This window comes from Pelodiscus sinensis, chromosome 4 (genome assembly GCF_049634645.1).
Source record: "Pelodiscus sinensis isolate JC-2024 chromosome 4, ASM4963464v1, whole genome shotgun sequence".
Taxonomy (NCBI): domain Eukaryota; kingdom Metazoa; phylum Chordata; order Testudines; family Trionychidae; genus Pelodiscus; species Pelodiscus sinensis.
In genome coordinates, this window is record NC_134714.1 from 99,564,624 (window position 1) to 99,591,719 (window position 27,096).

Genomic DNA, 27,096 nt, shown 5'->3' on the forward strand with positions numbered 1-27,096 from the left:
GACGGAGGACAGGGAATAGAGAGGAGAGAGGCGAGCTGGAGGAGAGAGACAGGAGCAACGGAGCTGGGGAAAGGCGGAAGGAAGGAGAACCATGGGGAAGGATGGGACAGGGGCAAGGACCAGGGGAGGGGGGCAAGTGAGGAGAATCGCCGCTGAGGACAGTGGGGTAGGAAGTAGCCCAGGGCAGGGCAATCCAGGATTTGCCGGTGGGCTGTGAGTTTTGGGAGCAACCCCCCACCAGCCGGACAGGACTACAAGATCCTGTCCTTAGGGCCCTGGGTTGGGGCCCGTGAGAGAGGGTGGGCCCAGGTCCTCCTAGCCCACCTCCCCTACCTGAGGAAAGGGGAAGACGCACTTGTGAGGAACCCTTCCCGCACGCCAGACTGGGGGCATGACTGGCATTGGACCTGCATGTGCAAGCTGCAATGCCGCGCTGAGTAGCTGATTCAAGGGGGGTGCAAGGGTCACCCCTGTACAGTGAGAACATATTGAAATGTGAAACAGAAAATACTTCATATAGAAATTACTCAGTGGTACATGCCAACTCAAATTCTCCTCTAAGTCTGACTTCCAGCTCGAGAGCAGAATTTTGCCCAATATATTTTGTGTGTGATGTGAAATATATAGTCATACCATGTATTTTAAATATCCTTAAAAAGAAATTAAATCCACCATGCATTTACAATGGTGACAATATATTTTAGGCAACAACCCTTATAATAAAAATAGAGCTAGACACTCTATACTTAGCACACATCTCCAGGCAAATCATCACCTGTCATTTGTCACAGCTCCACTGACTTCAATACAACTATGACAATACCCCTCAGGCAACAGGTTTGTCTCTGGAGTGCTGCAGTGAGGAAGACACTGAAGAACCTTCTGTAATGCAGCTAGAACTGAGAACCTTTTTTGAAATAAACTCTATACATATCACTAAAATGCAACACGGTTTACAGATCTGCCCCACTAATCTATACTTCACAGGAAGAGCTTGATGAGGAAGGTAGAATGAGGATGAATAAATGAACAGATGATGAATTACTTTTTGGGGTTTTGCCCCACCTCTTTTCAATTCAATGTTTTCCCCCTAAAATTGGTTGCTGCTGTCTGGCAAGAAAGCCACTTCAACATCATGTTTTGTTGTACTGGAAATACTTGATTACATATCTATATCTGCAATATGCTATGTCCAACCCCTGGGTGTGTCTAGACTACAGGGTTTTTTCGACAAAAGTGGCCTTTTGTTGAAAAAATTATACCTGCGTCTACACTTCCGCTGCGTTCTGTCGACAGTAAGTTGACAGAACACGGCAGTTTTGTTGACGGTGGTAGCCTTTCCTGTTTGTAAACTGGGCTGCTCGATGGGGCGGTGTGCGGATTGCAATGTGTGTCCCATTGAGGGCTCCTCCGCAGTTCGGGAAGCCAAGGGCAGCAAACCCAGCAATGATGTTGTCCAGGTCCCCGAGATGGACGAGCCTCTTCAGCAGCTCTGCATTGATGGACCTCATCACCTGCAGCACAAGACAAATAGACAGAAACCAGGGAGTTAGACAGGTTACCTAAGCGCTTGGGAGAAGCGTTCTCCCGCCCTACCACCCTCCTTGTCATGATGCCCCCTTCCTCTGCATCAGTGCAGGTGTGGCTGAGGAGCAGCCTCTGAGTGCCACTCCCTCTTGTCCTTGCCTTGCAGTCCCCCTTTCTCAACTCCCCCACTCAGCATCTACATGTTTTGTTAGTCTATAAAGTGCTACCAGACCATTTATTGTTGTTTTCTGTAACAGACTAACTTGGCTACCCCCTGAAGCTCTTGTCATAGAAAGGAATCAGATTGGTCAGGTATGACTTTCCCTGGGTGAATCCATATTGACTGTTCCTGATTACTTTTCTCTCTTCAAGTGCTTCAAAATGAATCCATTGAGGATTTCTTCTAATCTATGCCCCAGAAAATATAAAAACAGAGGGAAAAAAACAGTGGCTCTGGCCTATGAATGATTTTTTTTGTTCTTTTGTTTCTTGGAGAAGTTTGATGAACCAGTGACATTTGCTCAATGCAAGAGGCAAGTGCAAGTTTTACATGCTTTACTTAAGCAGTATTTTGATAAATTGTAATAGAGATGTAGCCCTGTTATTCTGGTCTTGCTGAAACAAAAGACAGGACTACGCAGCACTTTAAAGACTAACAAGATGGTGTATTAGGTGATGAGCTCCTGCTCCTGGGTTTGCATGTGGCCTTTGGTGGCCAGGCTGACTGCTATCCTGCCATAGATGGCCACGTTCCTCCATCTAGTGCGGAGATCATGGATGTTGGGGGCATCCCCCCCAAACCTGAATAAGGTCCATGATCTTTGCCCACCTTCTCTGGCAGACTGCTCCTGGGGAGTGGTGGAGGGCTGGCTGCCAATGGCTTGCTGGCTCATGTTTTGGGGCCACTGGGTCAGAGGCAGTGACTGCTGGCTCTGGGCTGGCAGACTTGGAGCTGGCACAGGCACTGTGGCCAGAGTCTACCCCTTTAAGGGCTCCGGGGAGGGGGGAGGGAGAGGAGTGTTCTTGGTTGAGGCCAGAGTGGCCACCAGAGCACCCTGGGAAGGGCTGGAGGCCCCCTATTTTGAAATAGGTGTCTACACAGCACTTATTTTGAAATAGAAATTTCGAAATTGGCATTATTCCTCATGGAATGAGGTTTACCAATTTCGAAATAAGCCTTCCACTATTTCAACTTAATTTCAAAATAGTGGTTGGCTTGTGTAGACGCTTAGAAAGTTATTTTGAAATAACAGCTGTTATTTCGAAATTACTTTGATGTGTAGACATACCCGTAGTTAGTAGCAGTGACAGTTCTCCTCACTTCCTTCCCTCCTGGGGGGATGCCTGGCCTGCACGGCTTCAAGCCTTATTTGCAGTGCTTGAAACTCATGCCCTGGGGTGAGCCCCACAATGCTTGCCTACAGTGACTGGGGGAAGGGCATCTTGCAGATAGCTTCAAGATTTGTAGGGGCTTTAAGCCCAGAACAAAAAGGGAGAGAGACTCCAGGTTGAAGCTGCTACTTATGGAGTTGGCTCTCCAGCCTCCAGCACTGGACCTGCCTCCTTTGGTTCGCAGAACACCAGGGTTGGTGTTGGAGTCGGTGAGCACAGTGAGGCCTTTGATGGCACTGAGTGCTGGTACCGCTTCACGGCACTGATCTCAGTCTCTGGTGCAGAAGAAAAAGACCCACAGAGGCGGGTCCCCGTCTCGCCATGGACACAGAGTGCATCCACAGACAGGACACTCTGGAGCCCACATACTGCTATCTCCTTCTGTTTGGCACTGGAGGAAATGAAAGTCATGCCACAGCACCAGATATGGCACCGATTGACCTCAGAATACTCATCTGAATCTGAGGTGGTGTTGGTGAAATCAAGGGCCTCATTTAACAGGTCTTGATCATAACACCGCTCCTGGCCCAGACATTCACCAAACATGGCTCCCGCAATGGCAGCTGCAGCTGCAGTGGCCCTTCTGGACTACCACCAGGCACAAGGACTCATGACTTTGATACCGGGGTTGACCTGCACTTATTCAAGGGGTACCCCTTTCGCTACACAACTTCCACGGGCACCAGTGCCAGATCACAGGCTTAGCCCCCAGAAGGAGGCAGCCAGACCACCCATAGGGTACGTCTAAACTACATGGCTCCATCGACGGAGCCATGTAGATAGTTTACATGAAAAAGGGAAATGAAGCTGCGATTTAAATAATCGCCATTTCATTTAAATCAAAATGGCCACCACGCTGTGCCGATCAGCTGATTGTCAGCTCAGTGCAGTAGTCTAGAAGGGGGTCTGCCAACTCCAGAACCCTTCGTCAGCAGATCCTGTAAGCCTCGTTTCACGAGGCATAAAGGATCTGCCGATGAAGGTTTCTGGGGTCGGCCGATCCTTGTCTAGACTACTGCGCTGAGCCGACAATCAGCTGATCGGCACAGCGTGGTGGCCATTTTGATTTAAATGAAGCCGCAATTATTTAAATTGCGGCTTCATTTCCCTTTGCTGTCCTGACTAATCGACATGGCTCTGTCAACGAAGAAAGAGAGAGGTTGCGGTGAGTTAGATGGCAGCTTCAAAACAACCACACGTGACGACATTCAGCAGTGTGGTGAGCCCCTGGCCATCAGGGACTCATCCTCATCGTCCCCTGATGAGGCCTTAGCTGACCTTTTGCTGACCTTACCCACCATGGATGCTAGAACCCACCAAATGTTACTGAAGACACTGGAGCGTATCTTGGAGGCCCAGGCTGACGAGGTTGTGGAGGATGCACATCCCATGGTCAACATCCTCACAGCTGAGGCCCTGGCTAGGGTAGCCCTACCCCCTCAATAAAACAGTGGCTAAAATTTCTAAGACCCTGTGGCAAACTCCCACCGTAGCTGGGACATGAGCATCTGTATGTTCACTCGCCCCCTGGAACCTTGCTGGTTCATGCTGCCAACCACAGAGAAAGGCAGGGCCAGCTGAGACCTACTCCCAAGAGAAAGGACCCTAAAAAGCTACACTTGCTCATATGGAAGGCCTAGGTCACTGGAGGTGCGCAACTAAGGATTGCCAAGCAGCAGGCAATATTTGCCTGCAACTCTTGGGTGGCAATTGAAATAAGAAAGAACAAGACCATTCCATAGGTCAACTCAACTTTTTATTTCAGTAGCTGAAAGGACAAGAGGCCTCCCAGTATCAGCTCAATCTCTATGTTCCTGGATCAGATCATGTAGGTGTGTTATGATCTTGCAGAGACGGGTCCTCCTCTTACCGCATATTCCACTAGGGCGCATGCTTCGTCGACAACCTTTCTAGCGCAAGTGCCCATTCTTGACATTTGTAGGGCCGCCAGTTGGTCATCGGTGCACATGTTTACCTGTCATTATGCTATTGCACAGCACGCCAGGGATGATGCAGCTTTTGGCAGAGTGATGTTGCAGTCCATATCCACGTAGTCTCCAACCCCATCTCCACTGGTAGAGCTAGGAGTCACCTACATGAAATGGACATGAGCAAGCGCTCAAAGAAGAAAAGACGGTTACTTACCTCGTAACTATTGTACTTTGAGATGTGTTGCTCACATCCATTCCAAATCCCACCCATCTCAACTTTGTTGGAGATTTCTGACAAGAAGGAACTGAGGGGGCAGAGGGTGAGCAGGGGTATATATGCGCTGATACATAGGCGCCACTCCAGGGGTCTCCCTGGCTGGCTCAACGGGTACTGCTGAGGGAAAAAGCTTCTGACATTGATGCACGTGGCATGTGCACACCTTCATGGAATGGACATGAGCAACACATCTTGAGGAACAAAAGTTATATGAGAGGTAAGTAACTGTTTTTTCTTCTTAGACCTGAAGAGGTTCAGAGTTTGTACTGCTCCCCGCAGGGGGTAGGGTGGGGGAAGGGGAAGAGGGAAGTGATCTGAGCTCTGTGCCTTGGCTGGGGGAGAACAGGAGATCTGGCCCAGCAGGACAGGGTGGTGAGAAGCCCCAGAGATCAAGGAGGTGAGTGTCAGTAGTTTTGTCAGTACAACAGGAAGCACCCCCAAGGGGTCTTGTGTGACTGCACCTGGTCACAGCCACACTGTTTTATTCTAGATTTTTAATGGCTTTGTTTCATACTTTTCAGAGGGGGAGCCGAGTTAGTCTGTAACTGGAGAAACTTAAACAACAAATAATCTAGCAGCACCTTAAAGACTAATAAAACATGTAGATGGTATTATGAGCTTTTGCGGGCACAACCCACTTCTTCAGATGTATGAGTGGGCTGTACTCATGAAATGTCATACCATCTACATGTTTTATAAGAGGAGGGGGTCAGCAAGAGACCAGATCCAGCTTGTCAAGCCACGGCTGCCTCCCTGGGACTCTTAAGCACAGTGCAAGGGCAGCCGATTTGAATGTGGCTGCTCTATTCTTTGTGCTCTGCCCCATCCTTCAGCAAAATCTCTCAGCTCCCATTGTCCAGTTTCTGACCAATAGCAACTGAGATATTTTGCTGAAGGCAGGGGCAACCGATGAAGCCTCCTTTCTCCCTCCCCTTCACCCTGACAGAGCAGAGCCACGTAGAGTAGCTTGCCACTGCAGCCTTCAGGGTCCTGCAGGGCTGCTGGCTGGGAGCCACCTGGGTAAGTGCCTCCCAGCCAGAACCTGCCTCTGGCATCCACACCCTCTCTTCCCCCAATTACCTGCCCTAGGCCATCACCCAAACCCTCTGCACCCCTTTCATTCAGGTCATAATTCCCTCCCAAAACCTGCACCCCCTCCTTCAGCCCCTCCCCTAGGCCAGAATCCACTCTGATATCTGTATCCCCTCCCTGACCCTGTATTCCATTCCCCTTCCCCAAGCCATCATCCAAACCCTCTGCACCCCTTTCACTCACATCATAAATCCCTCCCAGACTCTGCACCCTCTCCTAGACTCCCTCCCTCAGGCCAGAATCCTCCGGTGCACCCTCCTGGATTCTACACCCCAAGCCTCTGCCCCAGATCACACCCCCCCTCCTTCACCCAAGCTCCCTCTCAGACGCCAACCCCCTCTTGCATCCTAGGGTACGTCTAGACTACCGCGTTTTGTCGACGGAAGTTTTGTCGACAGATACTGTCGACAAAACTTCCATCGACAAAGAGCGTCCAGACACATTGAGTTCTGTCGACAAAGCAAGCTGCTTTGTTGACAGAACTCCGTAGTCTGGACGCAATGTTACAGGCAATAACACCTTCTGTCGACAGAGTTCTGTTGACAGAAGGTGTTATGCCTCGTAAAATGAGGTATACCAGCGTCGACAAAACTGCTGAGTTCTGTCAACGTTATTTCGACAGAACTCAGCAGTAGTGTAGACGCTGGTATAGTTTTGTCGACAAAAGTCCACTTTTGTCGACAAAACTAGGTAGTCTAGACACACCCCTAGTCTCCTACCCCAAGCTCCATTCTGCACACAACCTCTGTCCCAGACCTGAAACTCACTTGATAGAAGTGTGTCCCTTGAGCACCAAAATCTTGGAGTGCCCCCCCCCATTAAAATTATTTCCCATGCCAGTGCTAGACCATTTGTTGTTTTTTACGTTATTTCATACTATTATGAAAAAGAAACAAATTGATAATATACAGGGTTGTGCCTTTACAGTGACTCTCCAAATGTAATGAGGTTCTTGCAGATGTGAATATTAGACCCAAGTAAAACTTTCTTCGCAAAATTCAAATCTTTGTTAAACTCAGTTGATCTTATATTTTATCACTAATTCAGACCAGATTTGTCCGTTGGTTTTACTGTAACTTGACAAGCCTTTTTAGCATTGAGTGAAATGAATAACATGTGGTTGGATGATGGTTTTGTATTGGCACCGTGTTAAAGCATGTAGCTCTGTGTAGGTTTTGGCACTGATCCACATGGAACTTAGCAGTTTCCTTGACTGAACTGCACATTGAATTCTTTGAGATTTCTTCAGACCTGGAACTGAGGAGGTGCAAACCCAGCAAACCAAAGCACAGAGAGATTTGTTCTCAAAACTTAGCACACATGGTTTAACTGGAATGATACAGAGAAGATTAGCATGACCTCTGTGCAAGGATAACAAGCAAATCTGTGACATGTTTCCCAAGCTTCTGAATTTAGTGCAGTTCTGAGGCTAAGTGATCAGCTATAGTTTTACACATCTCAAAAGAAAGGGTCTCTCAAAGTGGAAGCAAGAGTAAATCACACAGCTACCTTGGTCAGCTGAGAAGCTAAGTATTATTTATTGATTATCAACAAGTTGCTTGACACTTCTTTGTGTGTGGATGTATATGTATGTTCAGGCCCACTGACCAGGGCTAGGGGTTGGGGTGGGGACAGCTGCCCCAGGGTCTGGTGATTCAAAATGACCCAGGGTTCCCAGCTCTCAGCACACTTTATATTGTCACCAGAGCCCTGCACAGCACCCTCCAGGTGGTGCTGAGGGCTAGCCACCCCTTCCCCTTTCTTCTGAGATCCTGTCACTTTCAGGAGCACTGAGCCAACATCCCCCTCCCCCCGCCCCCCATCCCTACCCCAACCTCCTGATAAAATATGGAAGTTGTAGAATGATCTACCCAGGGTTGTTTTCAGAAAATGTCATGAGAACTGTGGTGTCTGAAAGGGGGAATGCTTTCATACCAAGAGAAGAAATATCGGAGAATTTCACTAACTCCCTTGGCTAATACGAAATTCATCCCAGTGCAGTGAGCCAGTACATGGCCTAACGTGTATCTTAAATCCTCGTTTGAGAGTTTAAATTAAAATGAAGTAGTTTCTGGAGCTGGCCTTCTGCACTGGGATGAATGCCTCCCATTAGAGATTACCAAACTGTTCATGCTAATGAATGCATGACTTTAAACAAAAAGAACAAGCATTATAAAAGGTCAAGATTTTAAAAAGAGATTTCTTCATAGGATAGGCTTTTTCATTTGTCTTGACCAGCATCATTTATATAGCTTCATAATATACTATTCTCATGTAGCATTTGAAAAAGTAATGAAGACAGAGGATTCTTTATTCCAATCTGTCTCATAGTACTGCGTTAGTTCAGGACAGCAATACAGTAAATTCAGAATTCACTGGTGTGGTGTCCTTATAGGTCTCCTGCTCTGTCCGTGATGTTGAACATTCAGCTTTGTGTGTTTTCATATGCTCCCTCAGTATATTGTGCCAGCTCTGTGCAGGTAGCCAGCATGATAGACTTCTTGAGAGCTCCCAAAGACCCAGACTCAGATAAGATACTAAGGCACCTGAGTTAAGTTTATTTTCGAACAAAGTACATTACTAGGTGTCACATGGCCTCCGAGCCCCTATGTATTTGTACCCAGGACAATGAGCACAGTTCAATCGATAGCATGGAATTCACTATCCCCCCCTAGGCCAGCCAAAGAGTTAAGTGAGATACCCCAATATTTATAGATAGAGATATACAATCTAAGATACCCACCGTACGTATCCTCTTATGCATTAATGACACATTTGGTGCCTCTCCTTGTCCTTTCCTCCAAAGCATTCACTGCCCGTTGTTCTGCTTTCACTCTGTTGTTTCAAATTATTTTATTATGTACTCAGGTGGGTGTCCCTGTCTTGTCCTGGTGGCCGGTATTTACAGACTTTATGTGCTTCTCTCCACTCCAGCAGTTCTGGTGCCAAGACACTGACGTGCAGGCAAACATCTGCTTTTGACATGGTCCATCTGTTACTCATAGTATAACTTTTGCTTAGGGTGTGTCTACACTGCAGGGTTTAACTCAAAATAAGCTATGCAAACTGAGCTATGTCAGTTCGGTATCTTATTTTGAAATAGCTTCTGTCAAAATTGGGAACGTCTACACAGCACTTAGTTCGAAATAGAGCACTCTTCCTCCAACTTCCCTTATTCCTTGTACAATGAGGGTTAGAGGAGTCAGGGTACGATGTCCTCCAGCTTGACAGTATTTTGACACTATTTCAAAATAACTGCCTGCTGTGTAGACACAGATTAAGTTATTTCGGAATAGCGCTAGTTATTTTGGAAAAGAGTTGCAGTGTAGACGTACCCTTACTTTGGTTAAAGAACCAAGCCCATGCTTCAGGCTCTTTCTTTCTTCTACAAGTACCGCTCAAGGGACAGGAACTGGCCACAGTGGACCAGCAGAGATTTGTCCTACTGGAGGTCAACTCCATGCTTGGAGCAATTGTGCTGGCTTCAGTGGCTAAAAATGCCATGCCCCCTTGACTCTGGCTAGGGAGAACAATGCTTCACACATCTTTTGCTCATGTAATGGTTCCTACATCACTAGCGTCAATTAGAGCTACCTGGAAGAGGCTCTAGAGCATCAAGGCTTTGGGTGGCCTTGAGAATCAGGAAGATATTCTGGCTTCATGACATTTCTCCATGCCCTCACGCTGAGCTGGCCTTTGAAGGAGAGAATGAGCCCTAAGTAACAACATGAGACCTCTCCTACTGCGTTCTGCTAGTAACACGTCCCCGGGGAGAATAGGGAGTGAGAGCACTGGCTGTTTGAATTGTGTTTTTGTCAAGAAACACTAGGGCTACATCTAGACTGGCATGATTTTCCACAAATGCTTTTAACGGAAAAGTTTTTCCGTTAAAAGCATTTGCGGAAAAGAGCATCTAGATTCTTTTTGCGGAAAAGCATCCATGCCAATCTAGATGCGATTTGCACAAGAAAGCCCCGATCATCATTTTCGCCATCAGGGCTTTTTTGCGCAAAACAGTTTTCAGCTGTCTACACTGACCTTTTGCACAAAAGCATTTCCGGAAAAGGGCTTTTGCCCGAACGGGAATGTCAAAGCATTTGCTCAAGAAGCACTGATTTTGGACAGTAGAACATCTGTGCTTTTGTAGAAAATCAAGTGGCCAGTGTAGACAGCAGGCAAGTTTTTCCACAAAAGCGCCTGTTTTTGCAGAAAAACTTGCCAGTCTAGATGCAGCCTAGATATCTAGGGCTAGCTCAGTGAGAGCAAGTGAAGGTTGCACTGATGATATCCACAAAGGCCTCCACTTTAATTTTGTTCACCAATATTTATTGACCAAGTATACAAGGTAGGACTTCAAGCAAAAATTAAGTTGCGAAAGAAATGTAGCAATTCACCCAGCCTTGATTTAACGGTAGCATTCTATCAAGTAAATTGCTATTTTTTTAAGTTTAGCATCCATAAAGTTTAAGCCCATGCTTCACTTTATGGATATCCAAAAGTCCCACTGACTTGGATGGGATTTACATATGTGCAGAAGCTCTTTTCTAACGGGACAGGGAATAGAGCAAGTGCTTAACATTTTTGCTGGGCTCCCTTTTATGACAGGACAGGATGAACTGAGATGGGAATAAGATTTTAATATCAGTGTCTCATCATGCTTGGTTGTTTGTTGTGGAAGTATGAAGTGGAGCTTCAGTAGTTTTGATATAGTAGGTTCATTAAAGTTTCCCCTGAAGGAAAAGTTTAACTAGAAAGTGCTTGAAGTGAGATAAATAAGTAATTCATTTGTAAAACAAGACATGAATAAAACCTTAGAAGTACTGGCGACAATATTGCTTTTCTTTCAGCCATGTGAATATTGATCTGAGAAATGAATGTTTGCATCATCTGCAGCATAAGGAAGGAAATACATATCTGACACTTTCTCTGTTTGACTATGCAAAATAGACACTTATGTGTGTTTGCCTTTGTCTTTCCATTTAAATGACTCATTTTCAGACTGAATAAAATAATGCATTTTTTCTAGTTATTTTTATGTATCAAAAGGATGCAAAGTAAATCTGGTATAAACCTGAAATATTGGAGGCAAGCAGCATATCTTTCCTTAAAAAATGGCAATTGAAGAAGCAAATCCTATGATTTAATGCAATCATTTAAAAGGAGGATTCACACTATTTCCTCCCACATACATCTAACCTATCCACTTTTATTTTAAAGAGCTCATTCACACCAGAAAGTTTTGATTGCAAATGATTATGTTGAAGGTATAATAGAGAACCTAAAGCTGAATTTATTCAAAAACAGCATATATATTGAGTGGAGCTAAATCTAATTATGAGGTATGTGTGTGAAAACACCTAACTCACTGTCTTTTAAAGCTTCAGACTTACAGCCCAAGAACAAATAGTTTCCTCTATAAATTGGAAAGACCAGTCAATAGGCAGTACATTTTCAGAAAGCCATCTCTAATTATTTATGTGCTAAATTCCAGATGCATCTATTTGCTCACCAAGTTACCTCATTTGAGCATGCAAGTTAGCATTTACACTCAGATCCAGTGACAAAGTGGGGGATGACCAGCATTTGCCTGTGCAAATGGGTATATACAAAATTGGATTGACACCAGCTGAAAATTAGGTGCTTGGTTTGATTTCCTTTCAAGAAATTCTGTGATCCCTCTTTTTGAAGGTTGCAGTCTTGATACTTTGCAGGATCTGAGTCCTTGTAATTGTGCTATGAGTTTCTTTTTACTAGTGGATATAAACTAAAGCAACTGATTCTGTGTAGCATTGTTCTGCACAGTTTTATTTTAAGCATCTAGTTTTGCTTGAGTCAGTAACAGAGCAAGAAATATAGGTAAGTGAGCAGCCTTGAGGATGCAGGTAATTCAATGTAGAGCTATGTTCTGTTTATTGCTATGCTTGCATGCTAGATGTACTGGTTTTATGGTTTTGTGTGATAATATAAATAGATTAGTGAGTGGAGGAAAGGTTGACATTTTGCAGGCTTGAAAGCTTGGTAAAGAGCCTGTTTTGTAGGAGACTCATGTAAAAGTATTAATGGAAATTTGACTTAGCCAGTTCTAGAGAGGACAGTCATTCTGTCATATTACAGGGAAGTCGTGTAAAACTCATATAGATAATAAAATCTCGTCTCAGCCAGCAGTACAATCAGGCTATCGAAAGACCCAGCTCTGGAAAGCCACTGCTCACAAAACAGAGAGGTGTTTTTTGGTCAGGGATGGGATTTTTGCCATCCCGGTGAAAACCTGTCCAAATCTAGCCAAATTAGAATGAAGCCTTTGAAAAACTGCAGTTTGCACAAGTGCGTTGCAGATTTCTTAGATTTTAACCACTAAGGGTATGTCTACATAGCAAAGTTATTTCGAAATAACTTTCCTAGCGTCTACACAAGCCAACTGCGATTTCAAAATTAATTCAAAATAGCGGAGGGCTTATTTCGAAATTGGTAAACCTCATTCCACAAGGAATAGCACCAATTTCGAAATTGGTATTTCAAAACAAGAGCTGAGTAGATGCTTATTTCGAAATATGGGGCCTCCTGTCCTTCCCAGGGTGGCCTGCTTGCCACCCTGGCCACAAGGTAACTTCTGACCTGATGCCCTGCCAGCACCAGTTCCCGCTGGCCTTAAATGCAATTCAGCATCCAATCAGTGTGGACACGCTATTTCGAAATAGCAAAAAGCTATTTCGAAATGCATTTTTTGTGTAGACATGTTATTTTGAAATAAGATATTTTGAAATAATGCTGTAGTATAGACATACCCTAAATTTGCCAAAGGTTTTGTCCACACTAAGGGCTCATCTAGATTCCACCGAAGTTTTGAAAGAGGATATGCAAATTCTGCGGTAATTTGTATAGCTTCTTCCAATTTCACTTTCAAAAGCGGAGTTTTTGAAAGTGAAAGTAGTCAGGACGCAGTTTCTTTGGCAACCCTCCCTTTTCGAAAAGCCACTCTTCTTCAAAAAATCAGATTTATGCGGCTTTTTGAAAAAGGGGGAGGAGTTGCCAAAAAAACTGACTACTTCCACTTTCGAAAGCTCTGCTTTTGAAATTGAGATTGGAAGAAGATATGCAAATTCCCATGTAATTTGTATATCCTCTTTAGAAACTTCAGTGTAGTCTAGACATAGCCTAAGTGAAGTCCATGAGCAGGACTTTTACTGCAATTGCCAGTCCGGCGGCTGTGCACAGGGCTGGGTTAGGATCTAAGCTGTGAGTAGGAAACTTCTCTCTCCTGTGCACTGTAACCCATGCTTTTGGGACCATGCAGCCTGGAGGGAGAAGCTTCCTGCTGTGAATGAAAAGGGGATAAGAGCAACGCTATGGAAGGGGTAGATAGGGACAAAGAGCCACAGCTGGACTGAAACCAATTTCAAAAACATTTTGAATGTTCCTTGAACTGGAGATTGTCAGTTTCAGCCAGCTCTGTGGATGTTGATTGGACTGGACTTATGCAACCAGTTCAATGCAGGGGCAGTGCATATGTGAATGTATCATTAACTGGATGAACAAAGCAAGAAGATTTTATACCAGCCTATATTACTTTATGATGTCCTGATTATTCCACTTACTGTATGAAAACAGTACAAACTGAACTGGTTGCAAGTATGAAATGTGAGGAAATATTAATTGAGATGCCACTTTTAATATAGTTTTCTCCAGTGGATACAATGTGAAAGGGTAGGGTCAGAAGGATACAAAAGAGTAATGGAAGGGAGGTATATTAGCCTCAAACTGAGAAAAATCTCTATTCCCAGGGTAAACAGGCAGGGACTAGTCCAGAACCAGTGAGAACTTGCCAGAAGTAATCAGGCAAATAAGCACCTGGAGCTAATTAAGTGGACTTGCACAGTTAAGTGAGCCAAAGCTAGTTAGAACACCTGGGGCCAATTAAAGAAACAGTTGTGACTGACAGATTATAAAAAGAGCTTCTCTGCAGTTAGCATGTGAGGAGTTGAGAGGACAGGGGGAGCTCTACAGAGAGTCTAGGAGGAGCAAGTCCCTGCAGATTCCTGTAGGAAGAACCGGAGATAAGGAAGGTGCTGGGGAATTTGTGGGAAAGTAGCCCAGGGATTCTGTAGCTGTCTCGCAGCTGTTATTGGAGACCTTTTATAGTCTGCAGCTATTACAGGGCCTTGGTCTGGAACCCAGAGTAGAGGGTGAGCCTGGGTTTCCCCCCCAACACCCACTTCCACTTAGGGAAAAGATTGGCTGGGGAAAAGATGGGGGGAGTTACCTAGCCCTGTATCATTTGGGGATCCACCAAGACTGGAGTTTGGTTTCCCTCCATATCTTATGCTGGCCTGTAACACTGTGTGACTCAGCACCAGGGTGCCTCCTACTGGTCACTCTGGGAATTAGCTCTTTGGTACTGGAGTTCCCCCTTCTGGCTGGTGTCACATCTGCTGTTACCTATTCTTCTCCACCTCTGTGCTAGGACCCACATCCCTCCCACACTGTAGCGTCCTCCCTCTGGATACTGCCCTGCCACAGTCCCTCCCCCGCACTCTGGGGTCCTCCCCTTCTGGGAAACCCCAAACTCCTATGCCTCCTTGCCTCAGTGACCCACTGCAGGTCTTCATCTAGCCCCTGCCTCAGGGGCAAACTGCAGTCTGTTATGGCCACTCATCACTGGCAAGGGAGTGTGGACCTGCTGCCTTTGCCTACCCTGGATGCCTCTCTGCAGCCCTAGTTCCTCAGGCCTTGCCTCAGGCCCTGCAGCCTGGGAGTTTGCCTGGCCAGAGCTTCCCCAGCCCTGCCTGCCTTTCCCCAGCCCTGCTCTAACTACAGCCCTAGTATTCCCAGGCTTTGTCTCCAGAAGCATTTGGCTTTCCTGAACACCAGGTCCCTCTTTCTCCCCAGCCAGAGCAAGAGTGTGTCTGTCTCCACCCCTCCAGGAGCCTTTATTTATACTGCCCTTGGGTGGACCCTAACTGGCCCATACTGGCCATAGCAGCTGACTACACAGCTCCAGCCCTTTCCCAGGGCTGGGTTTTTACTCTTAAAGGGCCAGTGTGGGGCAGACTCCCCAACACATATCCAGTGATGAAAGTAGCTCAACAAACAGCAAGCTGATGCCCTAGGTGTGGTACCTAAATTGAAGGCTATTGTGAGCCTCTAAGGCAAGCAATCTGTGTGAAAGCACCGGACCCACCATGCTGGAATAGGAGCTTTGTCACAAGGTAAACTGGCATTTAAGCTCATTCACTTAAATGCCCACTGTACACATAAACAGCAACTTACATGGGAAAATTATATTGTTCCATTTCAGAAATATGGAATACTTTATGTGCAATATTAAAATAATGACAAATTGACTGGCTTTTAAGATGACTTTATTTAGATTATGTTTTAGTTATAAGGAATACTAAAACATTTTAACTTGGGAATTATAGTTTAACGATACCTTTGGAATCACTTTCCTAAATGACATAGGTGCAATGTTATGATGTAGTTTAAAAAGAGCAAAACTTATTGAGCACCTAAATGTGCTTCAATAGACTTTATATTTTAAGAATGGAATGATACAATTTTACAGTTGAATTGTGACCTGCATTCTCCCCCAACTGATTCCCATATTCCAGAGCCTAATCAACAACTTTGAGGGTGAAAAAATGTAATACTCAGCTTGAAATATTGCACTGTTCACATTTTTTAATTTAATTTTCAAAATGAGTATTAAAATTCCTATTAAGATGTAATGGAATGTCAAACTAGATGAATAGATGTACTTTTCCAGTATATTGTAAATATTTTTTCCTTCATACAGGAGAATTCTCCCTTTATATGAGTCATGTCTCTTAAATTAGTGCAATTCTTAGATTTTTTGATTTTTTTTTTGCATGGTTCTAGTTTGTTCCATTCAAAAGAAAACTAAGTATTTGGTCACCTTTTTCACCCTCAAGATTGTTAATAGGTTCTAGAATAGGGGAATGTGTTGGGGAAGAATGCAGATCCCTTTCAATTTTACTAGTGTATTTTATAGCCAGTTATTTATCATTCATTCTGTCTGTGATCACTATGGACGTAGAAGTTAAGCTGTCCAGGGGAACAACATTGATTTTTTTTTCCTGAGTGAGAAATGGGATTAGTATAAGATTTTGAAGGCACTGGGTTCTTCCACACTACAATAATCTGTTGTCTCTCTTCTTCCCCATAGAACGGATGCATGTTAATAGTGAATAGAATGTTTGTTTTCCCACCCAAGCTGACATACAGTTTCAGAGGTCAAGCACTGTCTGATACTGCATTTATTGGCTTAAACTTCTCGTTTCCCACAGACGGTAGATTTGTATAAGAATCACCCTAGCAGCTTTTCCATTCGCTGGGAATGTTTCTCAGATGGCGGTAAAGCCTTCTTGCCTCAGTTCAGAAGCTGACCACTGCGCATGATGGGGAATTATAATGAGGCTGGCACAAGATACGTCTCCACACTGAATGGGTAGGGTAGAGGCAGAGGAGCTCCTACTCAGCAATTGAGCAATTCGATGTTTCCATCCTCAGTCTGAGCACCTCATGGAGAATGAGAAATAAAGGCTAGACGGGGTGCTATCTGATGTTTGTTTCCTTTTGCACTGTGTTAAACCAGTCAGTCAGTCCAGAGAAACCTTCTTACACCTGTTGAAATTGAAGGGGACGAAGGGGCACTGGTTAGGACACTTAAAATATTTTTTGTGCCAACTGTTGTCCCCACATCCCATTGTAGTGCTGAAAGGACGTTTCTCCCAGATAACCCCTTCCTCCCACTACATAGCAGGCACTAGCTCTAGCCAAGCACTTTATTGCTCAGTCACATAGGGAGCTTCTTATCCATGGCAAGCAGAAAGATAATGTGCTCTTGTATTCAGGCAGGACCCAACTCAGTGAAGCATAAAATCAGTTATTTCCATCTAGCTCGCTTTCTGATTGAAAGAACAGCATCCAGTCTCACAGCCAGAGAACTAACTTGTCACTCACTGAAGCAATTTACCCATTTCAAAGGCAGCCACAAGGCCGCCGCTGTTACAACAGACGCTACAAACGGTATCCAGGATCAGTTTAAATTGATGTTGGTCAAGCACAGATCACTTTTCTTTTCTCATTTGTTTGGATGTGAGCACTATTTATATCTTGCTTAAGAAATTAATGGGTTTGAGGGAGAAAGGGGACTATTTAGTACCCCAAAAAAGTGCTTAATCATTTGTTATAACCAGAGCCCTACACTACTTAGCGGTAGAGTTTCAAGCAGCTAATGTCTTGCCAGTGCTCCTTTTTGCTTTTGAAAGGTTTTTCAGTCAGGAAGGTGAAATTATAGTGCTTTTAACAAAATTGATTTTTTTGTAACCACAAATCTTTTCTCCAGTGAAATGGTGTGTCATTGACCCGTCTTTATAATACTGTTTCTAGTGCTAGCACAAGTGCAATAATTGCTTTTCCTCACAGACTGACTGAGGCACCGGCCTATGAAGTAGGAGTTAAAGTTCAAATGACGCAATCTTTGGTCTTTGCTTAGGACTACCTGCTCTGAATACTTAACCAAACCAGGAAAAGAACAAATGAGCAACACTAAAAAAGTTCTAAGGGGCTGTTGCTTTTGGAAGGATAAATATGGAATATTACAATGAGAGTGAATATCAATCTCCTGTTGTACAGGGTCCTGTCTCACAGCCTCTCTTCTCTTTTCTCTCCAGAGTAGTTTCAGTGCTCTACTACAGTACGTGCCCTTTACTGTGCTTTCCATTATAACAAAACATATGGCAGCATATGATTTAACACTGTGCAGTATATGGAGAGTTTTACAGCTAGTGGGTTAAGATAGTAAATGTTAAAAAATAGGGCTATCACAGACATAAGAATTAGCTGTCACATTAAAGGTCAACATTACGTGGATTTTTTTTCTTTGCCTTTATTTAGGACTCATGAGTTTGTCCTTACAGCCAGACTGCAGAATATAATAAAAGGCACAGATGGGATTAGTTATTAGACAGTGTAATGGCTGGGAAGGGGGAGACGTTTCATTTGTGTCAGTATAATACAGTAAAAAACCCACAAACACTTCATTAACATCAACAGCCTATCTCACCTTTCCTTCTCCCGTTACCAGCAGACCAGACAGACTGCTTACTGAAGAGTGGAGCTTTATTTACCATCCTACAAGATAATCAGGTTAAGTATTTAGCAGCATCAGGACTTTCCCAGGCATCAAAACATTGCTACAGAAGACTATATATAAAATTTGCTATATATATAATTTGCTCTACAAACGAAGTCTTCCCACTACTCCAAAGGTGAGCTTGCAGCAAGCACTTATGCCCCCGTTAATATGCACTCATGGCCTGCATGGGTATGTCATTTTGATCCATCCCCAGTGCTTGGCTTTTCCTTAGGCCAGTGAGTGAAGATGCTATTACTGCACTGTCCAAAGTCAGTTAACCCATCTATCAATCAATTAATTAATCTGTGTCTAGATAACAATCCCGTGATGCTGAATGTCTTGAGGAAGCCAAGTCAAGACTTTACCCAGCCTAATGAAAATTAACTGATTAGGCACTATATTATTCTCTGCCTCTGTGATGTCCCTAAATGTACCAGCCAAAGTCATCAGTAGCCTGCACAAAAGGTGCGCCCAGATGTTAAGTCAGAGTTCTCCCCTGCAGTCACATACAAATTTTGTGTATCAGAAAGGAAGAAGGGACCCCCTCTTGGAATGGAACAGACCCTGCCATTCTTGTACCGCCTAAAGTTTAGGCACTAAAAGAAAAAGGATTTTAAAATCTGAACCACATTGTAAATTCCAAGTATCATATACACAGGTGCAGCACAAAGCCAACTGTCACCATTGTGATTGTATCATTGTAGTCACTCTTATCTTTTCTCTGTTAAATCTGCCGAGCTTTTTCGTGAGTCAGTTTTCTATGTGCCCATATGTTCAGGCATGTAGACACACACACACACACAAAACTATGCAGCCTTTTTCATGTGGATGAAGAGAGAGATCAGTGGGATATCATAAACAGATGGCTAGTTCAGACAGCTAGATGGGCATATAAACAGTTAAATGAGGGAGTGGATTGAGGAATCTTGGTAAAGTACGTTGAGTTCATAGTCTTGCCTCAAACTCTGACTAGCTGTCGGATCTTGGGAAATAATTTAATCTCTCTTTACATAGGGTGTCCATTTTTCCCTATGTTGAATATGGGACACTTGGTAAAATTACTCATATTCAGACAAGTTCAGTGGCAATCAATCAAGGTATGTCTACACTAGCCTCCTAGTTCAAACTAGGGAGGCTAATGAGGACGACCAAAATTGTAAATGAAGCATTAAACCTGTTAAACCTGAAATGAGGTTTAACAGCTAATTCGAATTAAGGGCTGTACTTCAAACTCCCATTTCACTGCCGCGTGTAGACGCGGGCAGTTATTCTGGGCTAGTCAATTTCCAAAATGGCGACCGCCCGGGAACATGCTAATGAAGCGCGGGATATTTAAATCCCGCACTTAATTTGCAATTTCAGTTGCCCTCATTAGCCTTCCTAGTTCAAACTAGGGGGCTAGTGTAGACAAACCCTCAGACCTATAAAGTACACATATTTAAATTAACATCAAATTGAGGGGTCTCTCTCTCTCTCTCACACACACACACACACACACACACACACATATTTGTATACCACTCTCCAGGGCTGGATTTAGGTTATGAGGGGCCTCAGGCTAATGGGAGGGAAGGGCCTAAGTATGCCCTAAGAATTGCAAAAAAATTATGAAGTCATCATATATAGGTAAAATTGGCACATTTATTCTTCTCAATTCCTCACACAAACCATTTTGTATTCCTAATGTTAGCTGTTGCGAAGTGATGAATTATGTCCTCATAATTCAAAGACCTGATAATTTTATTCTGTGTGCAAGAGGAACAAAGCACTGAGGAGTTCTTGAGTCATGGTGGATTGGAGGACATTTCTGACTCTTGTTAGAGGAGAGAAGGAATGTTCTCCACTACTGTTAGCAATTGTTAGTGACAAATATAGCCAGGATGCAGTTTCAACCTTTGGGAAACATTCTGTCACATTGGATTCAGTGATAACTTGGTACATTCAAATAGGTACGCTTTCGTCATCTCTTTTGTCAAGTCAAGAAATCGAAGAAATTGTTTAGCAAAATTTGTTGGGCGATTTCCTGGGTACTCCTGACACAGACATTTGACTCCTTCACTGACTTTGGAACTTGACATGTTAAATGAAAATTTTGTCAGTACAGTAAGGCTGCATCTAGATTGGCATGATTTTCCGGAAATGCTTTTAACGGAAAAGTTTTCCGTTAAAAGCATTTTTGGAACAAAGCATCTAGATTGGCATGGATGCTTTTCCACAAAAGCACTTTTTGCAGAAAAGCGTCCATGCCAATCCAGACGCACTTTTCCGCAAAAAAGCCCCGCTCGCCATTTTCGCGATCGGGGCTTTTTTGTGGAAAACAAATCTGAGCTGTCTACACTGGCCCTTTTGCGCAAAAGCTTTGCATAAAAGGAACTTTTGCCTGAACAGGAGCAGAATAGTATTTCCGCAAGAAGCACTGATTTCTTACAGTAGGAAGTCAGTGCTTTTGCGGAAATTCAAGCGGCCAGTGTAGACAGCTGGCAAGTTTTTCTGGAAAAGCGGCTGATTTTCTGGAAAAACTAGCCAGTCTAGACACAGCCTAAAGGTTTTGTTAATATTTCCGATATTCAGATAAACTTTTCAGTTTGTGGATGATTTGGAGGTGTTAACTCTGAAGGCCTCTTTGTTACTGAGGGTACGTCTACACTACAACGTTAATTCGAACTAACTAAGCTAATTCGAACTAATGGATCCAGACTAAAAAACTAGTTCGAATTAGAGTTTTGCTAATTCGAAATAGCATGTCCACATTAAGTGGACCCTGAACCAGGCTTAAGGATGGCTGGAAGCAGTGCTGGCAGGGCATCAGAGGAGGACTTAGAGCGTGGAGATGCTGTCTCAGGCTAGCCGAGGGCTGTGCTTAAAGGGTCCCGACCCCCACCCCAGACAGACAGTTCTCAGGGGTGCCCCGCTTGCAAAGCAGTCCTGGCTTGGATTGCCCGGAGTACCCACACTGGGCACATCACAACATTCGGCCATCAGACTGGCTGCACTTGCCACAGGCTGCCATCTGGGGAGAGGGGGCAATTGGGGGGCTGCAGGAGAGCTTCCACCCCCAGAAGCCCACAGAGCCAGACCAGTCCTTCCCATCAGGGGCGCGTACCCCATTCCTCCCTCACCTCCTTCCACTTACCCTTTCCTAGCCCCTCTTCTTGATGTACAAAATAAAGGACAATTGTGTTCAAAAATGGAATCTGTCTTTATTGAACAAAACTGGGGGAGACTGGGAAAAGGAGGTGGGAGAGGGGAAGAGAGAGGCTGGGAGAGGGGAGGGCAACTAAAATGATCAGGGGTTGGGAACAGGTCCCATATGAAGAGAGGCTAAAGAGACTGGGACTTTTCAGCTTAGAAAAGAGGAGATGGAGGGGGGACAGGATAGAGGTCTCTAAAACAGGAGTTGGGTGGAGAGGGTGCATACAGAAAAGTTCTTCATTAGTTGCCATAAAGAAGGACTAGAGGACACCAAAGGAAAGGAATGGGTAGCAGGCTTCAAACTAGTAACAGAAAGTTGTTCTTCACAAAGCAAAGAGTCAACCTGTGGAACTGCTTGCTGCAGGAGGCTGTGAAGGCTAGAGCTAGAACAGAGTTTAAAGGGAAGTGAGACCAAGTCATGGAGGTTGGGTCCATGGAGTGGTATTAGCCAGGGAGTAGGAGTGGTGTCCCTGGCCAAGGTTTGTGGAAGGCTGGAGAGGGGTGGCACGAGACAAATGGCTTGGTCACTGTCTTCGGTCCATCCCCTCCAGGGTCCCTAGGGTTGGCCGCTGTCGGCAGACAGGCTACTGGGCTAGATGGACCTTTGGTCTGACCCAGGACGGCCATTGTAAGCTCAGGGCTCAGGGTCGGGGGTCTCAGTGGACCACCTTGATTTTCATGCAAACCTGCTCCTGGGTGGCCAGGCTGGCAGCTCTCCTGCCCTAGACGGCCACTTTCCTGTGCCTAGTGCGGAGATCGTGGACGAGGTCCACGATGTCCGCACTAGCCCCGGCGGGTGCCCGCCTCTTGCGGTCCGGGGCAAGCTCCCAGGAGCCGCCAGCCTGGTCCTGGGAAGAGGGGGAGGGCTGGGGGACATCGGGTGGGTGGCTCGATCCGTGCCAGGTGCAGGGTCTGCTGGCTGGGTGCTGGCAGGCTTGCACCTGGCACGGGCACTGTAGCCAGCCCATGCCCCTTTAAGGGGTCCGGGGCCGGGAGGGGGGCAGAAGAGTTTCCCTGGTGTTGGCCAGAGTGGCCACCAGGGAAAGCTGGGCAGGGCTAGCCTCCCACTAGTTCGAATTAAGGGCCTACACACCCCTTAATTCGAACTAGCTAGTTCAAACTAGGCTTAATCCTCGTAAAATGAGGTTTTCCTAGTTCGAACTAAGCGCTCCGTTAGTTCGAATTAAATTCGAACTAACGGAGCGCTAGTGTAGCGCCTATGAAAGTTAGTTCGAACTAACGTCCATTAGTTCGAACTAACTTTGCAGTGTAGACATACCCTGAATGAGTGGACATTTGTATCATCGCATGTCTTCTGCCTTTTACCGCATTTGACTGAGCTATACTCATGGTCAGCAGTCCCTGCAGTACCCTGAATTTCATACTCACCATAACTATCCTGCATTTGTTGCAGAATAGTTCCAAGACTCCTCATTAGACCGCACTTGCTGAATGGCTGAAGTAAATCATTCCAGACCTCACACAAAATACCAGTTTCCAAAATGCACATTGTATCACTCAGGAGCTTTGCATATTGTTGATTTTTGACATTAATCATCCTTGATGTTCCCTAGTGCTTCAAGGATATTGTGAAATCCCAGACCAAATGCGTTCATGGCTCCAGCATTGGCATTCCACCGTGTCCCTGAGAGTGATTTGGGCACTGGGGAATCCCTTTGGGTAGTGAATTTCTAAGAATTATCCAACGACAGCTTGATGTAAAGAAAAAATTATACAATTTTTGGACAAATCCCAAAAAAAGGAAGTGTTTTGACACAATGATCAGCAGCACACAGGTCAACGAAGTTGAGAGAGTGTGCAGAGCACATGGTATACAATCAACCAATGCAGTGCACACTTTTGTCTTTGCCTGTATCCCTTAATATTTGCTACATATATTACTTGAATTGTCATAGTTTTGGCCATGACAAAACCTGATGTCAATCCCATTTTCAGTGAGGAAACTGAGCAGGCATGAGGCAAGTTACCTGTGTAGCTGGTGATGTTTCTTCCCTGTGTAGCCAGCACTAGGTATGCTGGGTGTGACAGACCGGGCCGTGTCTGGGCACAGCTGAGGGCATCCGCTCAGGGCGAATTGCTCAAATCCGGGGCTCCTTACAGCCCCCAGACTGGTGACCTCTCCAAACAGGCCACAAACCAGTCTCACAGAGCGCTTCAGCTGCCTGCCTGAAGCCTCACGAGCAAAACCCCTCCGACACCCCAGCAATATCCGTGCCCCAGATGGCCCCGGGCCTCATACACAGGTGGGGGGTCCTAGCACCCAATCCCACCTACCCCGAACAAGTTCTGTCCGGTTCCAGGAAACCAGCCACAGATCTCTGGCCAATTTATCCTTTGGACCTTACCCACAAATCACGCTGGGCCAATCCTTTAGCATCTAACAACTAAAGGTTTATTAACACAAGAAAGAAAAGCATGAGAGTAAGGTTGTTAAAGAATAGTACATTACATGCACCGAATCTCCCAGTCCTCGATGCAGGCTCTAGCAGAGATGTTACAGCTGCTGGTATAAAAGTTCTTGTTGCACATCCTAGCATCAGGATGGGTTCACAGGTCTTCCAGGCTCTTCGATCCCTGCAATGCTGCCTCTGGGATGAAGTGCTGAGCTGAGAACAAAATGGCATCAACCACATGGCCTCTTTATACCTCCTTCCTGGCCTCTTCTTGTATGCAGCAGGTCACCTGGTCAGAGGCCAATCTCTGTGTTTCCTGCTGGCTGCTCTCAGGTGACAGCCCCCATTCTTTGGGTGTGTCCTTGGCCCATCAAGTGCCATTGTCCCACAGGGCCTGGCTAATCAGCCTGTCCATAGCAATGCTTAACCACATTCAGAGAAATATTCAGCTTTCACACAGATTACCGATTCCTACCTACACACACAGACATTATACACTCACATAAATAGCGTACATAGGATCAGCAAACAATAAGCTCCCATTCAATACCCCACATGGCTCCCTTTTATACCAATTTCTGGGGCCAACACCCCCACCTAGGGGTGCAGCAGCGATCTGGCTGCTTCCCTCCAATTAGGTAATGCGACACTGGGCAACGCATAATGCAAGATGACAGTCACCTTAACATACCATTAGCCTTCTTGGCTACAAGGGCACACTGTTAACTCATATCCAGCTTCTCCTCCACTGTAATCCCCAGGTCCTTTTCTGCCAAACTGCTGCTAAGCCAGCCTGTAACAATGCTTGGGGTTCTTCCATCCCAAGTGCAGGACTCTGTACTTCTCCTTGTTGAACCTCATCAGATTTCTTTTGGCCCAATCCTCTAATCTGTCTAGGTCACTCTGGACCCTATCCCTGCCCTCCCACAAATGTGCCTCTCCCCCTAACTTAGTGTCATCCACAAACTTGCTGAGGGTGCAATTCATCCCCTCAACCAGGTCATTAATAAAGATGTTAAACAAAACCGGCCCTAGAACCGATCCTTGGGGCACTTCATTTAAAACCAACCGCCAACATGACATCGAGCCTTTGATCACTACCCGTTGGGCCTGACAGTCTAGCCAGCTTTCTATCACCTTACAGTTCATTTATCCTATCATACTTCCTTAACTTGCTGGTAAGTATTATGTGGGAGGCCATATCAAAAGCTTTGCTGAAGTAAAGATATATCACATCCACCGCTTTCCCCATATCCACAGAGCCAGGTACCTCATCACAGAGGGCAATCAGGTTGGCCAGGCATGACATGCCCTTGGTGAATCCGTGTTGACTATTCCTGATCACTTTCCCTTCTTCCGAGTGTTTCCAAATGGATTCCTTGAGGATTCCCTCCATGATTTTTCCAGGGACTGAGGTATGGCTGACTGGTCTGTAGTTCCCTGGATTGTCCTTCTTCCCTTTTTCAAAAGATGGGCAGTATGTTTACCTTTTCCCAATACTCCAGGATCTCCCCCAATCGCCACAAGTTTTCAAAGGTAATGGCCAATGGCTCTACAATCTGTAGAGGTTGAAGGGTCAAGTAGACAGGAGTGCTCCAGGCTCCAACAGGGAGGAAAGATGAGTAACAATAAGCAGAGATAGCAGATGCCCTGCCTCTCCCCTCTAAGTTGCTCCATCCAGTTGCAGCTCACTCAGTGCTTCTGTCTCCTGGAACCCTGTTGCTTCCCTCCCTCATCTGACCCCAGCTCTGCCTCATGAGGAGGGTCTAAACAGTAGATGGGCCTAAGGCTATAGGTTAAGGCTAATTGTTAATCTGGACCTGCCTCTCTCACATGGTTGGGGACTAACTGATCTTCCCCTCACTGTCCAGTGCTCTCTGCCCTCCATGCCTGGCTGGACCCCTGGGACACACCTGCCTCTCGTGGTACCTGGTGCCATGTCTTCTGAGGCAACATGGGGAAGGTGTGGGGGTGCCATGCAGCATCACATGCCTCCGCCCCAGATTTCTGCCAGGGTTCATGACAGAATGGAGCCAGGAGCAGCCTTTTGGCACTGCATGAGAGGGAGGGGATGGGAGCCGCTTCCAACCTTCAGGGGAGGAGGGAGTGAGATCTGGACCATGTCTTAATGGACTTCATCTCTCCTCTGCCTTGCTCCCCGCCCCCACCCACAGCTAGCAGTGGCTTGACTCTTCCTGATTGCACAGTGCTGAAAGGCAGCTCACACCTCCAGGCTGCTGCTGCTCACTGATATACCCCAGCCACCTCCTATCCCCTGGCTACAGGGTAGGCAGAAAGGGGTTTAGCCCTAAGGATACACTGTACTCCAGGGCCCAGAAACCCGACTAGAGGGGCTTCAGCAAATTCAGCCCGAAAGGTGACTTAGCAAGGGAGGGTGCAGCCCCATGCTTTCTGGGGTAGAACCTGGGGTGGGGGAGGAGATGGGTGGTTCCCCCTGGGGGCTGATGTGAAGCCTGCAGATTCAGGGTGTGAATGAGCTGGAAATCAATCCCTCTCTTCCCACCCCTATTCCAGAGCTTAGCTGGGGAGCAGCGAGGCTTCCCGTGCCAGGGTTGGGCTTGGAATTGCTTCAGGCAGGACTTGGCTCCTTCGGGCCAACGCCCCTAGCTGGAGGATCGTGGGGAAAGGGAGAAGCTGCCGGACAGGTTGTTAATGAGCTGCGTGCCCCAACAAGGGCGGTTCTCCACACCGTGCTGGGAGGGGATGCGCCCAATGGGAGGGATATGGAGGAGTAGCGGAAGGGGCAAAGCAGAGGGACAGCAGTGAGAGGTGGAGCATGTAGAGCGACAGTGGGTACGCAGTAGAGGTAACATATAACCAGCCACCACTCAAAGTCACTGCAGTTCACTGCACAGCCCATGGAGGACTGGTGAGGGAACATACGGGGGGGGGGGGAGGCATTGGCCATGTGACTCCTGAGAAATGGCCAGAACAACCCCCACTTTACTCCAGGCCATGTCTCTCTCCATCCCTGTCCAACCCTCCCTGTCCTTGCTCTGCCTTTTCCTTGTCTCTGCTCTGGACCCACCCCACCTCTTCCCCCCACCAATGCAGAATGGGGCTCTAGCCATGGCATGGAGTCCTGGGTTGGCA

General features: G+C 45.9%; 1 non-coding gene across 1 annotated transcript; it reads left to right on the plus strand.

Annotated features, from left to right (window-relative positions):
• The first annotated feature begins 7,519 nt into the window (after nucleotides 1-7,519).
• Nucleotides 7,520-7,625, plus strand: LOC112545104 (U6 spliceosomal RNA). The gene has a single exon (XR_003088526.1). It is a non-coding gene; the product is annotated as a U6 spliceosomal RNA (small nuclear RNA).
• Nucleotides 7,626-27,096: the final 19,471 nt, after the last annotated feature.